Below are 22,969 nucleotides of genomic sequence, written 5' to 3'. Positions count from 1 at the left end.
ATGTACATTTGTCTGTCTGCCTAGCATCCACCCACCCACTCATCTCTATCCTGTCTGTCTGTCTGTCTGTCTGTCTGTCTGTCTGTCTATCTATCTATCTATCTATCTATCTATCTATCTATCTATCTATCATCATCATCTGTCATAAGTCCAAAGATAGACTTTCTTCCTTTATTTTGCATTATAACAGAATAATTTTAAAATATTGAGCATGGTATGTGATGAATCCCTAGATGTATTAGCTTTAGATCTAGAACCCTATGTATAATGCTGCTCACTATTTGTGATTGAACTTGTGCAGGGAATATTTCAAGGGATTGAGCTATATATTACATGTCTTTATTTTATAAATAAAATTATTTCATTTATTGGCACCTCTTTAATATATTATCAGTGTTTATTTGGTTGTAAATTAAAAATAACAGATATAAAGAATAATAAAATGAAAAGCAAATTAAAATATTACAGAAACACTTAAAATCCCTAAATATGTCAATGTATAAACTTTTTCAGAAGAAGTAGATTAATCTCCTTGGGAACAGCTTTCTGTAAGTAGGGAGTAACTTTCCTCTTCCAATGGGAGGGGCAACTGTGATTAATTCTAAAATGTTCAAATAGTGCAGTGCTGGAGAAGGTAATTCTTCAAGTTATGAGCAACGTTCAGCTTTAAAAGCAAGTCAGCATCTTGACTTGTGTTTGGAGATAATTTCATTACTATGAATTAGTGCACTTGTTGGATAACTGACAACTATATTTCGATTGAAATATCAATCAATGTGCTATGGGGTAGGAGGAGATGCATTTGATATTGCCTTAAGTTCAAAGGAGTAATCAAATTTAGCACTATTTTTAAATGTAAATTAACAAGTTCAAATAGAGGATCCACAATTTAGATAGTTGAATGTTGGAATGGCTTTACCTTCTGTCTTGGGCATTTGAAAAAATTAGTAAAATCTGCTAAATGTTTCATTGTCTTCCATAGTGTAATCCTAATATTATCATGACCCTAATATGGTGCCTGATTTTATGTTATTTAGAAAATGTAGAATAGTTGCTACTAGAACACAATAAAGCTGCTTAATTGCATGTAACCATGAAGCAGTCTAACATTTCCATAAAGTCTTTCCTGGTAGCAACAGCATTTCTAAAAGGGAATATAGCAATTGCTTTACATTAGTCCATCAGGTTGAATTGTCCCAAATATAGTATTTGACATTGGCAAAGGAGGAAACTATATTGGGGAAAGATATAAAACACCAGTTTATGTCCAGTTCATTTCTGAACTCAGACCATTATTTAAGATTTTCATTGTTTCAACTGGACTAAATAAAAGGGGGCAGGACTGAATGTAGCATACATGTAGATAATATTTGATTCTAATTCTTTGGATAACTTTATTGGCTACACTTTCTAAATGATAACAGATTAGGGAAGATGAAACCTTGCAGATCCACACGATAGAAAGTATTCTAGCTTCAAATTCCCAGAATCAAGATGGTTTTGCCATCTGACGTGGGATCCAGCAAAATGAGTATGGACCTGCAAGGTAGCTATATTGTTAGGAAAATTGAGTACACTCTCCCACAGGTTGGAGTTTTTAATTATTTTTTAAAATTTCTTTATTGTTTTGTCTTTTTAAGTTTGTTGAAACAGTAAGTCATATTTGTCAGAAAGCTGTCTATAAATTTATAAAATAAATAAATTAAAATTAATTTCTTTAGTAATCAGAATAAATCACTTATGTACGACAGCTTCCCGGCTTGATCCTCTTTGGATTGATGTGGCTACAGGTTCTGTAATTCTCATTTGACACCTGTGAAGAGTATCTGGTTATGAAAAACCATATTATGGTATCTCAGTAAGGTCCATATTAGAATGTCTATTTAGAATGCTCTTAATACTTACAGTTTCTTGATCAAGTAAACTACCTTTGCATCAACAGACTGAGAAAACATAATTTATAGGAATATCTATTACTTTCCCGTAAGAGGTATTTTATTTTTAAATGTTTCTCTTGGTAATAATTATCAACTGTTATCAACTATCCCAAATTATACTTGATAAAAATGCATTGCCCAAGAGTAGATACAACTTTAGTAGCAGATGTGAAGTGATCAGGGTTCGATAAGCATTTTCACATAAATTATTACATCGGCAAAATTAATCATTATGTACAGGTGGTATGCCACCTGTTTAATTCAGTCTGAAGTGGATTTGAATGTAATGTAGCAAACTGAAGAACTCTTCACCATTCAAATTATTCTTAGGTGTCTGCCAAGTGAACAAAAATAACTATTTCACTTCATTTATATCCCGTTTTTTTTTAAAGAAACATACTTCTTTTTAACAGTTTCTTTTTTATATGTAACTTGTGGTGTGGTATTGAGCATAAAAGACAGCATCCATTTTTATACATTAAAAATAGTTTTGGCTAAAGGACATTGAATGAAGTATAATATTTGACTGTACATTCTGAAAAATGCATAGTTCTATCAGTAATTGCTAATATAAAATATCTGAATATGTTATCAAACAATCCCATTTGATTAATACATATACTCCTTTTTCTCAAGAATTCAAGAACCTCAATTAAGCTGATGCCCTAATCAGCACTTTGTTAGTACAGTGACTAATTTAATTCTGCTGTAGTAAGAAATAAAAATAAAAGGAAATTATGAACATAATATTGGACATAAAAGGATAAGTTAAAGGGCACCACTGATAAAAAAAGACATACAATAATACTTTGAAAGGAATGGCTGCTTGTATAAAATTTGGTCTTAGTAATTACAGACTATATATAGAAAAATATTGTTGGCACTCCCTTCATTAGCTCAGATATGCCACCGTTTGGCCTTAGATCCATGGATAAATATTCTGTTTACCTCATTTTCTGAAACTGTGGTTGACATTCTAAGCCATAGATAACAATGGGAAAGTAAAAAAAAAGTTTTAGACCTTTTGGGATAGAGAAAAAAAGTATGAATGCTATAGACACTATAGTGGCTTCTGGGGGGAGGGATCCAAGTCTGTTAGATAGACAAATAAGTAGAGGCATTTTGGTGCGCAGGTGTTTTCCACATTGAAGATTATAAAAATAAGTTTTATAAAATTTTATACGACATCACACTGGCTTATAAGGGGTGGGGAACAGGAGGTCAGCTTGCCTGATTCTGTTTGGAGTTTCCAACTATCTGTTCCTCCCAAGCTCCTTCTTGTCTTTTCCGCAACACCTTTTATATCCTTTATTTCTTTAGCATCTTTCATACTTTTTGATTCTGTAGCTCTCTTTCTCTTTTTTTCTGATTTTTCTCTCAGCATAGATGGTATAGATTTACTCAATAAATACATCTAGAATACAAAGGCAGGTTTGATATAATGGTTAAGGCACCAAGTTAGAAAGCAGAAAACCATGAGTGAAAACCAGCTAGGTGACCTTGGGCCAGTCACACTTATCTTACAGGATGAAGGGGTTATCGGGAAATGGGGGAGAAAGGTATATTGGATATGTTGACTGTCTTGAGTTGTTTGTAAAAATAATAAGGGCAAGATACAAATAAATAAATATTCTATGCAAGGCTTTGGATTGCAATAATGACTATTTCATTTTGTCAGTTTCGAGTACAGAATTCAGAAGTGGATTCCAATGGAAGCAAAACTGGATATCGAATGTTCTCTTTAATTAGTACACTCAATTTTCTTTGCCAGTTCCGTCACCTTTACCACCCATTTTTCCATTGCAAGAATTAATGTCCCTCTATCTTTGTGCATGTAAGATTCTCATCACTGTCAACATATATAGTAGCAAAGTTCCAAATTTTCTCTCAAGCTCTTGTTCATCGAACATAACAGGAAAACTTCTGGTTTCAGTTTTATATTTATTTTAATTATTTTCTAAATTAAGATAAGAATTCGATCCCAATATTTCTTTGCTTTGTCACAAGTACAAGATAGATGATAGAAAGTACCCTCTTTATAGATGTATTTCCAGCCTACATTTGAAACTCCTTTATATATCTTTAACAGTGTTTCAAACACCAAATGCAATCCATTCAGTTTCATCATGAAGCTATCCTTTCAGGATGAGAGAGATATTCTATTTTTTGCTTTTTTTGCTTTCTATTTTAAAAAAATTGTCTATCCCTAAGTTGTTCCTTGTTTAAGTGATTTCTGGGAGGGATAGCAGTTGTGGGTAGCAGTGTGACAATGCCTTCCAGTCTTGGATAGACAAAAAATGCCAGAGCAGCTGAAAGTGGCAGAGCTGCAAATAGTTCAATTCTGTAGGTGCACTCGTGAATCACTGCTGGCTGACTGTAGAGCTGGAAGCATCTAGCACTAATTGAATATGAACCATGGGGTATAGGTGGCACTATATATGCTATGGCTGATAGAAGACAAATACAGGCATGCAAAGGGCAGATAAAATTATTAAGTTGCTTCAGACTTATTCTTTGTAACATTTTCCCCAAAGGACTGTGATTGATCCAGAAAGAAGAAAATAATTCTCTAGTTCAGAGCAATAATATATCTTTCTTTTGCAATTCTCTTCCTGCCTCTCTTATCTGCTCACTGCTTTCCATTCAAAAGTTCAAAATGTTAAACTGAGCTAAAATGATGAAAACCTAAGCTTTGAAGTAGAGCTGGAATCCTGGAGTGTGGCTATCCCAATACCTCACAAATGGGATTATTTCTCAAATGCCTTGAATTAATTCAGAGTGATATCATATTCCTTTATCATATAAAGGCTCTCTTTTTAAATATTGATAATGATAATGAAGAGCAAATGCAAAACATTGTTATGCATTATATGCATGTACTATATAGATTCAAATGGTGAATGGCAGTCATCTTCCTTCCATGTCTTAAAGATTTTGTATTCAAGATATTTATTCAGAAGTTTCTATGCCACAGACATTTAATCAACTTAAAGCCAGGGCTCTAGGAAAATGTAGTGAGGATTCTTTTTGAAGCTAAAAGCCACCTTGGCAACAACATTATCACTATCCGTGTTTTTCCTTGCTAAAATATAGTAGTTATTTACTACTGGCTTCTCCCATTCAGTATAAAATTATGCATTTTTCCATCAAATATTTTCCTATATTATAGTTGACTGATTGTGCATGCTTTAGCTCTGCAACTAGGATGGCATTAATTCCTATGTCTCCTACTGGAAGTATATACTCTTCATGAATATTCCTAGTGTTCTTCAATCATCCCATCCAAGAATAACTCCTTCCTCTATGAGACAACATAGCAAGATTTTAGGAGGAACCAGTGCTCTACTGGTAATTTAAGTGTATAAATATTGAATTTCAAATACAGACAGATAGAACATGCAAATATCTTTTAAATAGATTTTATGGAGAAGAAAAAATATAACATGTTGTCACTGCATTGTTATACAAGATGAACTCTAATTCTACATGTTAAGGAATGCAGAGAACTCCCAGCTCTGCTTTTACAAACACCAGTAGTGCTCTCACACCAGTTGTGCATGCAATTCAGTACTGGTTCATTAGAAGGAAGAAAAAAAACACCAGCTACTCAGCAAATTTGTGTTTGGGTTGTTTTTCTGCTTCAGGAGGAATACTTATTTGCATTTATGTTTTCCATTTTCTGTATTTTAGCTGGAGGACGTAACTCTCCACTACAATCTCTCCTCCCAGTCTATAGTCTCCAAACAGAAAATCAATAAGCCAAGTTTGCTGTCATTGAAAATGGTTTGTAACTTCCATCAATTGATGTGCAATCAGGCTTCTTGTCAGTCACTCATATCTTGAAATGCTTTATGTAAATGATGAATATCCCATTTAATATAAAATCTTCTGGGTTCACCCTTAGGCATCAAGTACGTATGTATTCTGTAAAATGTTAAAAACTAATTCCAAAAGCCTTAAAATAGAAGTGTATTTCACGGACATTGAAACAATCAAGGTGATCTTTACCCCTTTTCTTTTTTCTTTGTACTTCTACAGTTTCTAAGTATGATGCATTCTCACAGCATAGTTTAAGGGGATCTATTCTTGATGTATTAAAAATGTATTAGTCAGGAATATCAAAGAAAAGTTTGCAGTATGGAAAATTTTTGTGGTGCCTTTCAGATACTTTCCTGGATTTTGTAGAGATTATTTTTTGTCAGATTTGGAAGAAACTGATTTATTATTTAACAAATTTTATTTATTTATTTTATTTATTATTAAAAATTTATTTTCCACCTATCTTGCAATGGGCTACTCTAGGCAAATATGGCAATAAAAAGAAAGAAATGGAAAGAGTATAAACAAAACAGAAATAAAATAATATAAAAACTAAACAATGAAAAAGAAAACAACATGAATACATCATTATGATAACAAAAAGATGAATCAGTTGTATTTAAAAAATTGCCCTTGCAAGTCATTCTATACGTAATAAAATAAAGGAAGGATTGATGTCTGTTGAAGTTAATTGCAGATATAGCAAAGCGTAATGTTTCCTTTTTTTAAATGGCTTTATCCTATGTCTTAGCTTAAAACTACATTGATACAGTAAAATTCCCATAGTTTCATGTTTAAAGTGGAAATTAACACTGCAGACCTATTCTGATTTACCTAGGAGAAAGCTCTATTGAACACAGTGAAATTTACTTTGCCCAAACATGTATTTCACTTGTGTTTCATAGCAGATACAGAGTAGATCAGAGCATTGCAAAGTACATGGGTGAGGGAATGTGGTATTTGGTACTTGTCAATATGATTGTCATGTTGGTGCATTCCATTTCCCCATCATTGCTTTCTTGTCTAAATATTAGCAGGTGAGTTTACTTGCTTATTCACAAGTAAGCAGCACACATGTTCCCCAAAAGTAGCTATTTATCATGGAAACCTGTTTAATTGAAATCACAAATGTGACTGGGTTCCTACTATAATGTGATCTGACATAAATGATCATAAGAAAAAATTGTCTCTTGCTGATCCCCACTATCTAACATCTCAACTTGCTGCAAGATTGAAGCAAACTGCACCAATTTACTGCTCCCAACTGCATGATAATGGACACTTTGCTGTGCACTCTCCCTTCATTACTGTACAGGTCAGGGCTGTTAACAAGGGGCTGTTGCCACTTTTGACAGATAGTCACTACCAAGATGAATGGCACTAGCCACATGACCACTTAAGACTCCACTTTCATTTTCCAGCACCTTTCCAGCACTTACTCTAAAAAAACCTAGCCTCAGCTTTTTTTAACTCTTTATTATCTAGGATGATCAAAAATTTCCATCAAAATTGACATGTAATTAAGAAAAAGAAATCAAGCTAAATTCCCCTGATATAGCTTCCATTTTGTAAAAAACGACAACAGCAGCTACATGTATACCTTTCTACCAACAATAAAGTTCACAGTTTTTTAAAAATACGTGACAATAGTCCCAAGCTACTGGAGTCTTTGGAGAAGTTAAAAATGTTTTCACTCGATTTATACAAAAGATTATCTTCTAATTTGTGAAAACATAATGTAATTGTGAGTTTAATGCAACTTCATAGCACCTGAAATGAAGTACAGCTTTTTACTTTGCTTTATACTGTCCAATATCAAGAATTGTTTTGACATTTTTATTGAACAGGAGTGATGGTAGAATGTCCTAGAATATGTAGTTCTGTTTTAGGAAGAGGGCTGTTTTTAATGGAATGTGGCCATAGAAAGTGTCATTTAAAGGAGGAATTGTTATTACCCTTTCCTCATGGGCTATTTTCCTGGCAAAAAAATAACCAAACCTTTAATCAGAGTGAGTTAAATGTTTGTACACTCATAAATTCTTCCTATTAAACATGTTTTTAGTTGAGGAGGGATATTTAAACAACTCTTTTTTACATTTATGGATTCTCCTGCATTGCAACTACTTAATTCTATTTTATTTCAACTCTATTTTAGAAAACTCCAAGAATCACAAACTGCTTGTAACATCTATTTCAGTGGCTGACTATAACCCTCTTTGTGCTTCCCAGTATTTTTAATACTTCCATACAAATATGCATACAAGTATGCAAGCATAGACTTGAATTTCATACTTAGATTTATCATTTATATAATAGCAAACTGAAGCCTATTAGTAGGATCTGGCTATGGCAGGCAACTGGCTTACCTCTCAGAGCTCTATTAAAGCAAGGTTCTAATATGGGACAAGTTTCTTGTGCCCACTTCAAGGGAGAGGTCAGTGGTGCTGTGCACAAAACTGGTGAGACTGGAAAGAAAGGGGAGGGAGCAATTGAGGAAGGCCATGTGTGTAGTTGCCAGGCAACCATGCAAGTTTCTCTTCTTGCTTCCTGATTAACAGGACACTTTAAATGTGGTTGCCAAGTGATTTCATCTGGTTCTCCACCCCATCCCTTTCTTTTAATCTTTATTATTTTGCCAAATATGTTAGAAAAGTGATGTAGATTCAGTCAGGCCTGTGTATAAAGTTGTGGTCTGGACTGATGTGCTTATACTGTATTATACTAATTCCATTAGTAAACTCAAAAGTTAACAAAAATTCTTTTGATAACTGGCTTGTTCCAACTTTCTCTTTTATCAGAGGATATAAAACAGAGCAGTATAAATAGGTATATTGAAAGCTATGCTCAATTTTAAATTATTTGTTTTAAATAATTTGCATTCAGAATGATTTAAAAACAAGATGGGGTGCAAATAAATTTAATTAATGAATACATTGCATAAGTATTTCACAATCTGAGTTTTAAGAATTATTTTAAGTTGGAAAGAGAAAGGGTAAAATTATGTGTTTCTTTTGTAAAAGTAAAGTATGGTATTCATTCAAAATAGCACTAGATATATGTTTGCTATGCTAGCAACTTACACTCTAAAAAAAGAAAAGAAACTGTTTGAAAGAGGTAGAAATGGTCTACCAAGATAGAACACAAATGTAATTTCAGTGCTCATATTTAGGATCAATTTTATGTGATAATATAAGAAGTTTTGTCCTGAAGTCTAGGATAAGCACAGAATAGGTTATTGATATTTTTTCCTCCAATTTTAGAACCATACTCATGTTATTCCTTAACCTATACCCAGCTTAAGTTGAATCAATAAGGGGAGATTACAGACTTGTCTCACTGCTTTTTCAACCTGCAGCCAATCTATTTCACCTTGTTCTGTATTGTAGGTTCCTGACCTGTATGTACGTTTTTCATGAGAATAATAAAGTGTTCTAGGATTCCCATTTTTTCAGAGAATATTCTTCAGCTTGATGTGTTTGGCACAATGGAAGTGCTTTCTATAATCAATGAAGTCTATGGTGACTTCTTTTTGATATGATTTTGGTTATCTCCATTATTCACCATGCATCAGCAATAATGTCTCATATTTTGCAGCCTTTTCTAAAGCCAGCTTGAGCATTGTGCATTTCTTTTTCCAAATAGATATATGTTCTGTATGTATCTAATCAATTTATATACATTTATACAGCACAGGAAATTTCCATATGATTTCATACTAGAAAGTTTTTATTTTATTTATTTTTCTTTATTAAATTACTTATATAGTGATAGTAAATCTTCTTTCTAACAGTAAAATTTAGACTCCTGAAATTACAAGACTGTACTGTCCAAATCCAACAGCCCTTGAAGAAGATAAAACATTTTCACTTGTTTATACAATTAACATTTTCATGGCTGTATTTCAGTCTTCATTAGTTGCTGAGGTTTCTTCATGATAAACTGTCGATTTATTTGGTAAGAACAGTTATTAAGTTTACATTCCTTTGTTTAATTTGTTTTGCCCTGTGAAATTAGGGGAATTATTAAGCACATAAAATGTTATTTCCTATTAAGATTAATTGATTTCATGTCATCTTATAACTAATGCTCTAGGATATTTTTATAAGCTGAATCATATAACAGGAAGACTATTTTATTTTCTATCCTTTTTGCTAATGCTCTTGTACAGAATTATGCTTCACAAGCTTTCACTGCAGAGCCAAAAACATAATTATTCTTACACAGGGATCTTTCCACCCTCTTCATAATTGATTGCTATAGTGCCTACTAAATATAATGGGGATATTTAAAATGGCAAAAGAATAAATAAAACATTTGCTTAATTAAGCATAGCATAAAAACCAAATTCATTATTTAGATTCTTAACATAACTAAAATAAAAAGTTGATCTTTTGCTTTTTTTTACACTCTATCATGATCCTGAACTCAAAATGTTAAGGATCCATTTGCAGACTCTGTTTTAGAATCCGATACACTACAATGTCTACAGAAAGAATATAGTGATGGTGATATCCTTAGCCATATTGAAACAACTAGATAATATTGGTTAATTCACAGGCCTTTATGAAACCATAAAGTTGAGTTACAATCCTACAAATGCTACAATTCGTTGGAATGTGCACAGTTAGTTGGAATAAACAATGAACACAGGAGTGTCTTTTACCTAAAAATGTCTACTCTTTTTTAAAGAGATGTAAAAGCAACAAGTTTCTGTGTTCTGCTTCATCAGAGGAATTATATCAATAGCAGCCAAGGTGATAGGAAGAGCAATGAGAACAGTAAGTGCATTGAAAATAGTTATTGCAAGAAGCAGATACAAAAGGAATTCTGTATCAAGGGTAGCTCAATGAATCCTGATAGAGAAGAGCAAATGCCATCTATGCTGGGTAGAAATTGTGGCTTTCAACACTTGACATAATTTTGATCTGGGATTGTCATCATTTTCAGCCATTCAGTCTTGTCCAACCCTCAGCTATTTAATGGACCAGTGCACTCTATGCCCTTCTGTCTTGCACCATCTCCTTCATATCCCCCATAGTCATCCTGCTGTCAACCTTTATAATGTCCAGCAAGCGGGTTCTAGGGAGGTCCCTTCTCCTTTTTCTGCTGATCACTCTCAGCATGATTGACTTTTTGAGTGAGTCAGCTCTCTTGACATGACCAAAGAATGACAGCCTCTGTTTGGTGATTTTGGCTTCAGGTGATATATTTTTGGTGCGGTTTGGTCTAGGACTCCTTTTTTTGATATTTTTATAGACCATGGGATACATAATAATCACCTCCAGCAACAAAGTTCAAAGGCATCCCCCTTTATCCTATCTGCCTTTTTCAGAATCCAAGTTCCACAGCCATAAGTAGCAATTGGTACAATTATTGCATTGACTAATCTACAAACTAATATGCCTTCTGATCTCTGAGCTGTGGTCACCACTTTGGTAGATTGTAGAACCCAGGAAGATGAATTCCTTTACTGTTTAGATGGCTTTGTTGTCAATCTGCACTCTGACCTGTGGGTTTTATGCAGTTGTCATTATCTTTGTTTTCTTTTTGTTAAGGAGAAGTCCAATTTTTCACTTCCATCTTTCATTTTTAGGATTAGCCTCCTCAATTCTAAGCTGCTTCTCTCCTTGATTAGTTTGCACCCATTGCTTCTTGTCCTACTCTCAGGTGCTTTGAAGAATAGCTTGACTCCCTCTTCTTTGTGGCAGCACCTGAGATATTGGAACATGTCACCCTTAGTCCTTCTTTTCATCACCCTAGACATACCCAGTTCCAGCAACCGTTCTTTATAAGTTTTAGTCTCCAGTCCCCTAATCATCTTTGATGCTCTTCTCTATATGCTTTCTAGAGTATCAACATTTTTTTTACATCAGGTCAACCAAAACTGGATGCATTTTATTTTTCTTGCTTAAATGTAGAACCTTATTTTTTTCACCAGTGAATTTCATTTTGTTAGATAGCGCCCAATGTTCAAGTCTGTCAAAATGTTTCTGTATCTTAAGCCTATCTTCTGGAGTGTTGGGTATTCCTGCTAACTTGGTATCACCTGTAAACTTGATGAGTTCTCCATCTATCCCCTCGTCCAAATCATTAATGATTTGAAGAGTACTGGGCCTAAAACAAAGCCTTGGGTTACTTCACTGCAAACTTCCCTCCATATAGATCAGAGGTGGGTTGCTCCTGGTTCGGCCTGGATTGGATGACCCAGAGTAGCAGCAGTGGGACGCTCTGTCCACCTATTCGGATGCGCAGAAGCATCACACACATGCAGGAGTGTGGGCAGCAGAGTGCTTGAACCAGTAGTAAAAAAATTGGCAATCCACCACTGATGTAGATGCAGTTCCATTGAGGACTACATGTTAAGTGTGGTGGATCAGCTAGTTACAAATCCATCTGGTGGTGATACTGTTTAACCCACATTTTTCTATTTTATCAAGTAGTAGGTTACGGTCTACTTTATGAAATGCCTTGCTGAAGTCCAAGTAGATTATATCAACAGCATTCCTCTGGTCTACTAATTTTGTCACTTTTTCAAAGAATGCAATAAGATTACTTTGGCATGATCTGTTGGTTTTTTGTTATTAGTTTGTTTGCTTCTAGGTGATTCATTGCTTGATTATCTTTTCTAGAATCTTCCCTGGTATTGAGGTAAGGCTGACAGGTTTGTAGATTCCTGGATCTATTTTTTCCCCTTTTTTGAAGACTGGAACTACATCAGCTCTTTGCCAGTCCTCTGGCAGTTCCCTGGTTCTCCAGGATCTTTGAAATATATAGTTCAGTGGTTCTGAGATCTCATGTGCTAGTTCCTTCAGAAACTTGGAGTATAATCCATTTAGTCCTGGTAATTAGAACTTTTTAACGACAGAACCAGGGAAAGATTCCACAGATGATAATCTTCAAGAGGAAAACAACCCAAGAAGCTTGGGAAATTTTGAAAAGTGAGATTATAAAAGCCCAATCTAGCACAATACCAATAAAGAAGAAAAATAACAGTTCTCAAAAGAAACCAGCATGGCTGCATAAACAACTCTGACAAATTGAAAGACAAAAAGGACAAGTATAAAAAGTGGAAAGAGGGGCTCATAAGTAAGGCAGAATATTAGCAAATAGCCCTGCAAAGATGAAGTGAAGTGGAGTGAGGAAAGCTAAGGCTCACAATGAACAAAGTAAACAAAAGTAAAAAAATAACAAAAAAGCTTCTTCCAACATGTTGAAAACAAGAAAAAATCAAGGAAACAATTGGTCCATTGCTGGGAGAAAGTAGCAAGAAGGTGACAAGTAACAGGGAGAAAGCAGAACTATTTAACTCAAAAAATGAGTTGTCAATAAAACAATCATTCTTCAGCTCTTTCCGAGTTTCTTCTGGTATTTATAGATGTTTATAGAATAACAGGAAGTGGTCTTTGCTAGAGAAACCAATATGCTAACTAAGGACTGGAAGTGACAGAAAGGTATTTGGAAAATATGAAACATGTAATCTGAGATGTTATGAGAACTGACAACAAACAAATTAAATGGTGAGAATAATCCAAATCTGTATATGCTAATCAGTGGTGGATTCTGGATCCAATTACAACCGGTAAGATGCAATGGGACCCAGTGTCCACCACATGAACGCATGCACATGATGCTCCGTGACACCTTCATGATACTCCAGCTGCTCGGCAGAGCATCGCGCAGGTACCATATTGCTGCATGTATGTGTCGGAAGCGCTGAAGAGGTCAAATACTGGTAAGGAGCTTGGGTGGGTGGATGGGCCCTCCAGAGCACCGTACCAGAACGGTACCCAGTGCTCCCAGCAGGCACCAGTATGCCTGTGCCAGGGCATACCGGTTGTAACCCACCACTGATGCTAATCTCTAATGCACTAGAAAAATCTTTGTTATTGTTACAACAGATAAACCTGGCTAACCTGAAATAAAGAGAGCATAGCATCATGTTTATCTACGAAGAAATGAATATAAATTAAAAGGAACTATAAAACCAAGATAGGAAGTCCACATCTTCACTCCGAGACCACTGCCAATTTATAGTCAATTATAAGCATGACAGGAAATTAAAGGTGTGTATTTTTTTTAAAAAAACCTATTTTCATGTTCCAGTCTAAATAAATGTGCCCATTTAGTGTACAAAGTAGTATTTTAAATTTGTTTAAAAATGCGGTTTGTATACAAGAAACTCAATTAATTTATTTGGAGCTAAGGGATTTCACCTTCTCCCTGTTCTACCAGACCATACACTATAACCAGTTTATCAGGAAGCAGCACTGCAGCCCATCAGTTTTATACTAAACTGTGTAGGATAAAACTGGCTAACATATATTTTTATATTAAATAGTTAAAAAGAGAGAGAAATGATTTCAGATGTCTAAAAATCATGAGCAAAAATATATGGCAGAAAGTAAGGAGAAAGCTTTAAAAGTCTCTGTGAATGTCTTCTTTACATGTATGATCTTATCAGAACATACTCAATTGCATACCCCCTTGCTACACACCCAATTGCATAAGTTTGCAAAGAGAACAAAGACTGCTATAAATACTCCAAAAAGCCAATAAAAAAATACTTAGGAGTGGTTAGTTCTCAGTGTAATGGGCCACAACAAAAGCTTTTATTGTTAAGAGAGTTACTTTGCTAAGAGCTGTATGAAGAAAGCTGAATGAATGTGAAAAATTGCATGCAATAACCTGAGCTGAAAGATGATTATCAACTGTTGAGTTCTGAGCTTTTGAGTGAGCTGCTATGTTGTTAGATGACTGCTGTTGTGGTTAAAGAAAAGCTTGTTTTGTATTACGTTCCCACCTCCAGGAGTCCTGAAAGTCAATGTATGCTTTTCTCTGCCTTTGTACATTTATACATAATATCACTTGTAAAGTTTTAACAGCCTGATGCTGTAGTTCTGCCTTCCCTAAACTCTTAAAGTATTTATCTGCAGGGTGATTTTGAATTTCTAAATTCTTTCTGCACAAAACAGGAAGCCACAGCTACTATCTTGTAAGTACAATCTTGTATTGTACTTTAAATGCTTTATGAAATTGTGTATGCAAACTTACAGATAAATGAAGCTGAGAAAATTCATCACATTTTGCACCAAATTACAAGATGCTAGGGGCAACAAGAGAGGTGCTGATGGCTGGTGCATTGTCCATCATGAGTATGCATAGGATGCAGCATTATTTTAGTGAACAAAGGAATTGGAACATTTTCCTGTTTTTGTTCCCCCCCCCCCCCAAATGAAAGCTTACATAGAATGTAGTGTTGTGGGGTATGGTTAGAACCATCATCCTGCAGTTTTATAAAAAAAGTATTTTTAATGTTTTAATATGTGAATAAAAAAGTATTAAACCAAACAAAAGGAAAAAATAAAATTAAGAATAGAACCATGAATCAGAAGATTAAGAAAGAAAGAAAAAAAGACTATAATAAAACAATGAAATGCATTTTCGAGTTTAATAAAATTTGTATGCCGCCCACTCCAATTGGGACTCTGGGCGGCTCAAAACAAGACAAAAGAAACATTTAAAATTTTGAAATAAATGTATAAAAAGCAAGCAAAACAAAAATTACTCTTCATTATGATTATTTTGGACTTTCTCCAGCTTCAATAGTAAGCTGGGCCATATGTAGAAAGTGAATATATATCTATATATATCTATAGCTTTCGATCAGTTGTAGCAGAAACTTTTCATCAGAAGTAAAACCACTATTACACACTATGCATGATAAATCCTACCACTTTTTTGGTATATAATTTAATAATAGATTAATGTGCTTTGTCCTTATTTTTATTCCCAGTAACTGCCATCATTATAAAAATGAACCCCAAACTGCGGCTGTAGAATAAATCTAAGATAATGAGTTGACATTTGCTTAGATATATTACATTCCAACATTCAAGTGACTGAAATCCATCTGTTGCTACATATCCTCTCGGGTAGAGAAAATATGAAAAACATTATTTTGTTGAATTAATTTTTTTAAAAAAAATGTTATTCCATCAAATTTTTCCAAACAGGATATTCTAGGTTTTTTTTTACTATAAGTTTCTTACAGATGTTCCCTTTCTTAGCTTACTAAAACTTAATAATACTTTCCAAAATGCACGTAAAAATTAAATGTAGATTTAATTAATTTAACATCTTTTCCAATAATATATTTTATAGTCATATCGGTGTGTGTGTGTTCAGTATTGACCATGCACTGGGTCCAAATTGTAAAGACATGAAAGACGTTTTAATTGAGCATATTGCTATTCAGCAATTCTTGGCAATCCAAGTTCCTTTTACAACATATAATGTAAAAATACCAATTAATACTTTTATTTTTTCCACAAAAGCGCTTCAGAAGAAGATGTATTAGCAATTTTCTGGTTGGGATTATCCCACAGTATCAATTTTTCATGAGAATTGGGATTGAATTAAATTTTTCCTCATCACCTCATTGTGTTTGGAATTTATTGGATTCCTGAAAGAATGTACTTGAAAGGATGGGCATCACTTTTTCTTTGATGGAATAATAAATTTGAGTTATTAACTCATATTGTGATTTTATTGTGCTTATTAACTCATACTGTAAGAGGGTCACTGTAACATTTGAATTTTTTTCTAATGTATATAAATTGATCGGAAAATATTTAAATGTTGGGAATATCTACGGGAAAAAAATTATATGTTAAAGATGTTGATGTGATGCTGAATTATATACCAAAGTTTTGCAATGTGACTGCCTCTCAAAAATTGTACCTGCATTGAGCATGGGGAATGGATAAAAAATTACATTGAGAAACATTATTCCAGATGTTAACGGATTTTTTTTTAAAGTGCCTTATCCATCTTGGAAAAGGCAATATTTTCTACTAATCAAAGAATACAAATTGCAACTTTGGCAAAGATTTTATGATACTTGGTACTTTTAATCTATATAAGAATCTGCTAAAACAACAATATTCCATTGAAAACCTGACATTAGATATTGGCAAGAGTTGAAGTCGATTACAAAAGATAAAAACTTAAAAAATGGGATCCTCTTTATATTTTCCAACTTATTCAGTTTCCACTTGTGCTAGCAATAGTTAATTTATGTGAAACATTTGCAATCTTATTTTGGACTATATTTCCCATAATTTTCCATCAGGAACTATTTAAGAAAAGCTCCTTATGTTTATTAACTTACATGATCGAAACACCTATTAACATATAAACAAAATGTACAGGAAGTCCTTGACTTAGAACAGTTTGTTTAGTGGCTACTCAAAATTACAACAGCTTTGAAAAATATGACAATATTACTATATTTCACACTTACGACTATTCATCCCCGTGCTCATGTGATAAATATTCAGATGCAGTTGCAGTATCTTAGAATCATGTGATTACCTTTTACAACCTTCTGACAAGCAAAGTTAATGAGGAAGCCAGCTTCACTTAATAACCATGTTATGAATTTAATAACTTCAGTGACTCAATTAACAACTGTGACAATACAATATAACATTTGGCCAAATTTAGCATGCCTTACTTAGAAACAGAAATTTGGGCTCAATTGTGGCTACAAATTGAAGGCCTGTATCTGAAATTGTTGTTATCAGATTAGATGTAATACAGATTTTTTATGACTGTAATAAAGACTGAATTATTTGTTACCAGCAAGGATGAAGCACAAGGTAAAATTAACATGTTACAAAATCAAAAACTTTTTGCGTAACTTTAATTTCTTCTTGAATTTAATGTTATTTGTCATGTAGTCTATTGGAAATGAATAAGAGTGGCTGCCTATAAATGGATAATCTCCTTAATACACAAATGGTTAATATATTGTTTTGTCCATATGGTTTTCTTGGTAAAATACAGAAATAATTTACTACGGATAGTCCTCAACTTATGAACACAACTAAGACCATAATTTCCATTGCTAAGTAAGATAGTTGTTAATTGAGTTGCACTGAATTTTATAACCTTTTTTGCCTCATCTCTTCAGTGAATCATCCTCTTGTTAAGCGAATCCAGCTTCCTTATTTGATTGTTGGAAGCCAGCTGGGAAGGTCACAAATAGTGATCATGTGATTCCAGGACATGCAAATACCATAAATACCTTCCAATGGCTAAGTGCCTACATTTTTATCATGTGATTATGCAAATGTTTACCTAATTGTAGTGAGAGGACTGATTATAAGGCACCTTTTTCAATAGTTTTGTAATTTAAAACAATCACTAACTGAATGGTTGGAAGTCAAGGCTACTTGTATTGCCTTCTTCTCTATAGTATGATAGTACAGTTTGCCATTGTCACTGAAGTAATTGACCTCTGGCATTCTCCAGCATCACTTTCGCAATATAAATGTATTTTTGCTTTAGCTGGGCAACTGGGATGATCTTCATACCTTAAGTTAGTGGTTCTCAATCTTTTCTTCACTACGGACCCTGTTTAAATATATTTTGTTGCCCCCAAGACTTAACTTAATATTTAAATCATTATATTTTTTCAAGCCTTCACAGATCCCTTGTGATGACATCCCCTACAGCAGTGATGGCGAACCTATGACACGCGTGTCAGTGCTGACACGCGTAGCCATTTGGGGTGACACGCACAGGATTTCATGCGATTCATCCTCGGCTCCTGCACGGCCGCCGAGGATGAAAGAATCTGTGCTGGAGGAACGGGGGGGGGACATGTGATCTCTCCCTCCCACACTCACTTACTGTATCGCCGCCGCCCCTTTCTGAGCGCAGGGGCTGCTGGTAAGGCGTGCGTGCCGTGCGCACACACGTCATCAGCGCGGCGAGGGAGGACCCGCAGGAGAGGAGCGCGGGAACAGTGCGCTGTTTATTTATGAAAGGCTCTACAAATTTAAACTCTGCAAGTTTGAGCATTGCTCACTCCATAGCTCAGCATGCAAAAGCGCTTAATGAGGGAGAATTTATTAAAGAAACTCTCCTAAGATGTGCGCCAGTTCTATTTCACGATATGCAGAATAAAGATGCAATTATTAAGAGAATATCTGAGTTCTCTTGGGGCGGGCTGGAGCGGCATGTTGATGAGGACGTGGAGCTGGAAGCAGCCGACTCCACAGCCCTGGTTCACGGCACCCCAAACAAGTTCAATAATATCAAAGGCAACATACGAAATCGACTGATGAACAAAGAAGTTACTAAGCAGGTATGTTAAATAATTTGTTTTTGGTTTATTAAATACAATTATATATTGCAATTATACATTTTTGTAGTTTAAACTATAAATTGCGCAAAATTATGTTTTTGTCGAAGTGACACACAACGCAAGTTATGCTTGATTTTTTGCCGATTTTTGACACACCACGCCAAAAAGGTTGCCCATCACTGCCCTACAGGGTCTGTGGACCATAGGTTGAGGACCATTGCCTTAAGTGATCTTGCTTGTGATATACTTTCCTGGCATACAATCCTGATGTTCTCTGTTCATCCTTCGTAGGATATGACTCCCATTCCTATCCTGATCAGGCAGCACAGCAGGACTTGGTGGATAGGTGAGAGATTGAAGATATATTTCTTCACATTTCCATGAATACACACCTTGATTGCTAGATGAAGAACCAAATAATTGGACTAATTATTGCCACAGGGCAATAATTTTCCATATCACTTCACAATCTGTTCATACTCATCTTTCATAGTTCTCTCAACTTGCTGCTTCTAGAAAGGTAGGATTGGGAGGGCATTTCACTATTTTATCTGATGGGTATTTCTGGTGCAAGGTGCTGACTATAATGAAACTAATTTCACACAGTTCAAGTAACCTGGTTAAAATAATTGTTTAAACTAACTGATTTAATTGTAATTATTTTATTGGTTATTAAATGCCATCAGGTTGTTTTCTACTCTTAGAGACAGACAGATCTGAAACAAGAAGCATTATAAACATATTTGAAATAAAGAGGTAAAACTGTAAGGCTAAAGCAGTTTATAATGCTATTATAGTTCAGCTTATCTATGACATAATGACAGGCTATAAATTTGGAGAGCTCCTGACCCGTTGAAAGGTCTTTTGTTGAATTCTCTCATTTTGGTTCAAGGCTCATTATTTATATCGGCTGTCTCTCTCTTTTTTTCCCCCTCCACCTAACCATACTGTCTTAATTTATACATTCATGTTTCTGTCTTTAGCTGTTCACCTTTTACTTCTTTATTGCACTTTACTGCACTTGAATCATCTTAGCAGTGTGCAGTAGTAGTATGCAGACAACTGTCTTAATATTAGCCAGGCAACAGATTCCTTTTCTGCTGACACATAGATTTGGGGTTGTTGTTGTTTTGCAATCCCTTTGCTGAAATGTACTATTTCCAAATGGCCTCTCTATTTTTTTGGTGGAGGAGACCTGATTTGACCATTTTTGTAAGCATTTGTACTCTCTGTGCAAAATGTTTTACAGATTATTCTGAAATGATGTCAACATTCAAGAAGATATAATCTTAGGTTTATATTTTGGATCAGATGATTTGTTCCCTATGCCCTTTCTTTATGTATGGGTGTGTTTATGTGTGTGTTGTCTGTGAAAAGGGAAATGCATAAGTGAATAATAGTTGGTTCTGAAAATAGGTTTGGCAGAATTCCGACTGATTTAGTAATTAATTATAATAAATATTATTAGTATTGCTCTGTGTGTGTGTGTGTGTGTGTGTGTGTGTGTGTGTGTCTACACAGTGCTCACACCTGCAGATTTTGGGTTCTCTGGCACACTATCACGTGTAAAAGCAACCAACAAAAAGACTTATGTACATATTCAGTAAGCAGTATTAAATCTAAGCATAGTTTGCTTTTCAATGTATCATGAATAAACCCTCATTTAAAAGAGGTATCATGGATTGCCTATGGATTCCCTCCTACACAGGACAGATGTTTATTTATGATGTCAGCAGGCCACAGATGTCAGCAATGTCAAGATTATTCTGCCAGTAAATAAGTAATAAAGCAAAGATCATTTAAAATAAAACTGGCAAGTGTCAGCAGTAAGTTTGGCTGTAGTCATGGCTGCTGCCAAGAATGTTATATGCTGATGATACTGGACCTAAGTGGAGAGAAGCGAAGGGAGACAATAATTATGTTGTGTAAAATGGATATGATTACATATTCTGGAAGATAATCTTATTCTAACAGATAGCATTGATTTATAGGAGAGTTGGCAGAGAAAGAAAAAACAAAGTAGACCTATTGCTGGTAAAGAAAAGCTTTATCATGTTGGACTACGTAGGTCACTTGTTGAGCAACATTAAAATATTTTGTTCATTATGGGGATTTATTGAGTTTGGTTTTCCATAAGATTTTTAGCATGTAATTATAGTGTTTATAAGACAATGAAGAAGGTTTAAAATAATAAAAAGCTGTGGAGGCTGCTGTGGTCTGACAAAGACAAATAGTGGCTTTCTGTGTATACTATACATTTAACCTGTCAGCAAGCACAGAATTTTTTTCCAGGTAACATGGAAAAGGATGCATTTAGTAACTATCAAATAAAACATTTCCATTCTCTGTTTTTGAAGGTAACCACTTAAGTTAAAATGCTACTTTATTAAATTATAAATTAAACTACACTGCCTGCTGAAAATAGTTGCAGTTGGCTTCTGTTGTAATCTGAGTCATTATAATGCTAAGTTAAAGGTTTTTAGAACATAATGAAATTCACACTTAACATTCTTCATGCAGTTGCCATGGCCAATTCACTTGAAAATGAGAATTATAGAGAGAGCATTTCCTGGTCTTTGACCTCTTCTGAAGAAGTTTAAAAAGCAGGTTTTATCAGAGCACTAAACTCCTTCTCAAGCAAGCCTATGAGTCATATTAACTGTCTGAAAACACTTCAATTGAAAAGTATTCAAACACATCTTAACACTAAGTCTAAAAAGTGATCATTTACCGTGGAGGACTTTAGCACTTTGGAATTCTAGCATGTCAGACAAAAAGGATGCCAATATTACTGTAGTCTGTTTAATTAAATAGCTTTAATTAAATTGCATACACTAAATGAAATAAAAATAAATTTAAAAGATTGTTTCTTAAATTAAGCCTAAGCTTTGAATAATAGCATAGAATAAATTTTACATTTCATTTACTTGACCTGGATTTTTGTATTGTATAAAACGGTGTTTACTTCTTTGGTGGCTATCAGGTTTTCTCTGAAGAAAAAAATGAGGTTTCTTAAATAATTCCTAGATCTCTCTTCAGATTGTGAGCACATTGTAATAATAACAAAAGGAGCAATTCTGCTGAAGTATAGAATTTCATTCTGATTCCAACTAAGATAGTAGTAACTTTATGGCTCTAATCCCAATATTTATGCACGTAGGAATAAATTCAGTTTATTTCAACCATAAGATCCAAACACCTGCTAAGTTCATAATATGGTATTCTATGATCCTACCCATTATAGTTAATAAACTATAGCATATGAAAGCATGTGATGCATCTCATACCCATTTGCAGTATATTAAAGAAAAGATGGTGGATTTACAAAAAATTGACACTTCAAGTAAAAAGACACATGATGAAGGCATAGGTTTTACTGAAATCATTACCTTATTAGTATTTATATTTCTAATATATTCAGATAATTTTAATAACTATATAGCTGGAGAAATTGCTATGAAAGTTTGCTCATGTTAATTGCAGTATCTATGTTTTGTTCAAAACTATTGTTTTTTTAGGATAAGGATATATAACTAGATTATATCATTATCATCATCATCATCTCCACTGCCTTTATTTTCTCAAAAGGAAAATAATGACATTGTTTTCATTATATGAATAAAACGATTACTGTAAAACTGCAAAATATAGAATTCGCCTCAAGTCATTTCTATACATCGATATTGTTTCCAAAACATAATGGCAAAATAGAAATGCAACCTTAGAAGTATAATACAGATGTAGCATTATGTGGATAAAAGTGTTGTGATATGTGTTTTCTCTGCTTAATCATGCTGAAAGCAAAATTACATGGACAGAAGTGATGGAACAATAGCCCTCTTCAGAATATAGATGATGTGAGATTTTCAAACTGAAATGAAATAAAGGGCTTCTCACATTGACATCCCCTATAAACTTCACAATTCAAAAGGTTTGGGGCCATGTGATTTATAATCTTGGAAATATTACAAGTTGAGGCCCATTTTTTGTTGTGGAAATATATGGAGATGTTTCGATGGAAGTACTTCATGGATTACCTGTCCATGTATGGCTATAGTGC

At 34.3% G+C, this 22,969-nt stretch overlaps 1 long non-coding RNA gene across 1 annotated transcript in view; it reads left to right on the top strand.

The window, feature by feature from the left end:
* The window catches only part of LOC106545245 (uncharacterized), a 109,145-nt gene that overhangs the window by 4,449 nt on the left and 81,727 nt on the right, over nucleotides 1-22,969 (top strand). Inside the window, exon 2 of the long non-coding RNA XR_015696241.1 lies at nucleotides 19,201-19,429. This is a non-coding gene — a long non-coding RNA (uncharacterized LOC106545245). The remainder of the gene's footprint in view (nucleotides 1-19,200; nucleotides 19,430-22,969) is intronic.

Source organism: Thamnophis sirtalis, unplaced genomic scaffold (genome assembly GCF_051295495.1).
Source record: "Thamnophis sirtalis isolate CommonGarterSnake01/CBP01778 unplaced genomic scaffold, rThaSir2_p1.2 scaffold_4, whole genome shotgun sequence".
In the NCBI taxonomy this organism is placed as follows: Eukaryota; Metazoa; Chordata; class Lepidosauria; order Squamata; family Natricidae; genus Thamnophis; species Thamnophis sirtalis.
This window is presented reverse-complemented; position numbering and strand designations above follow the sequence as displayed.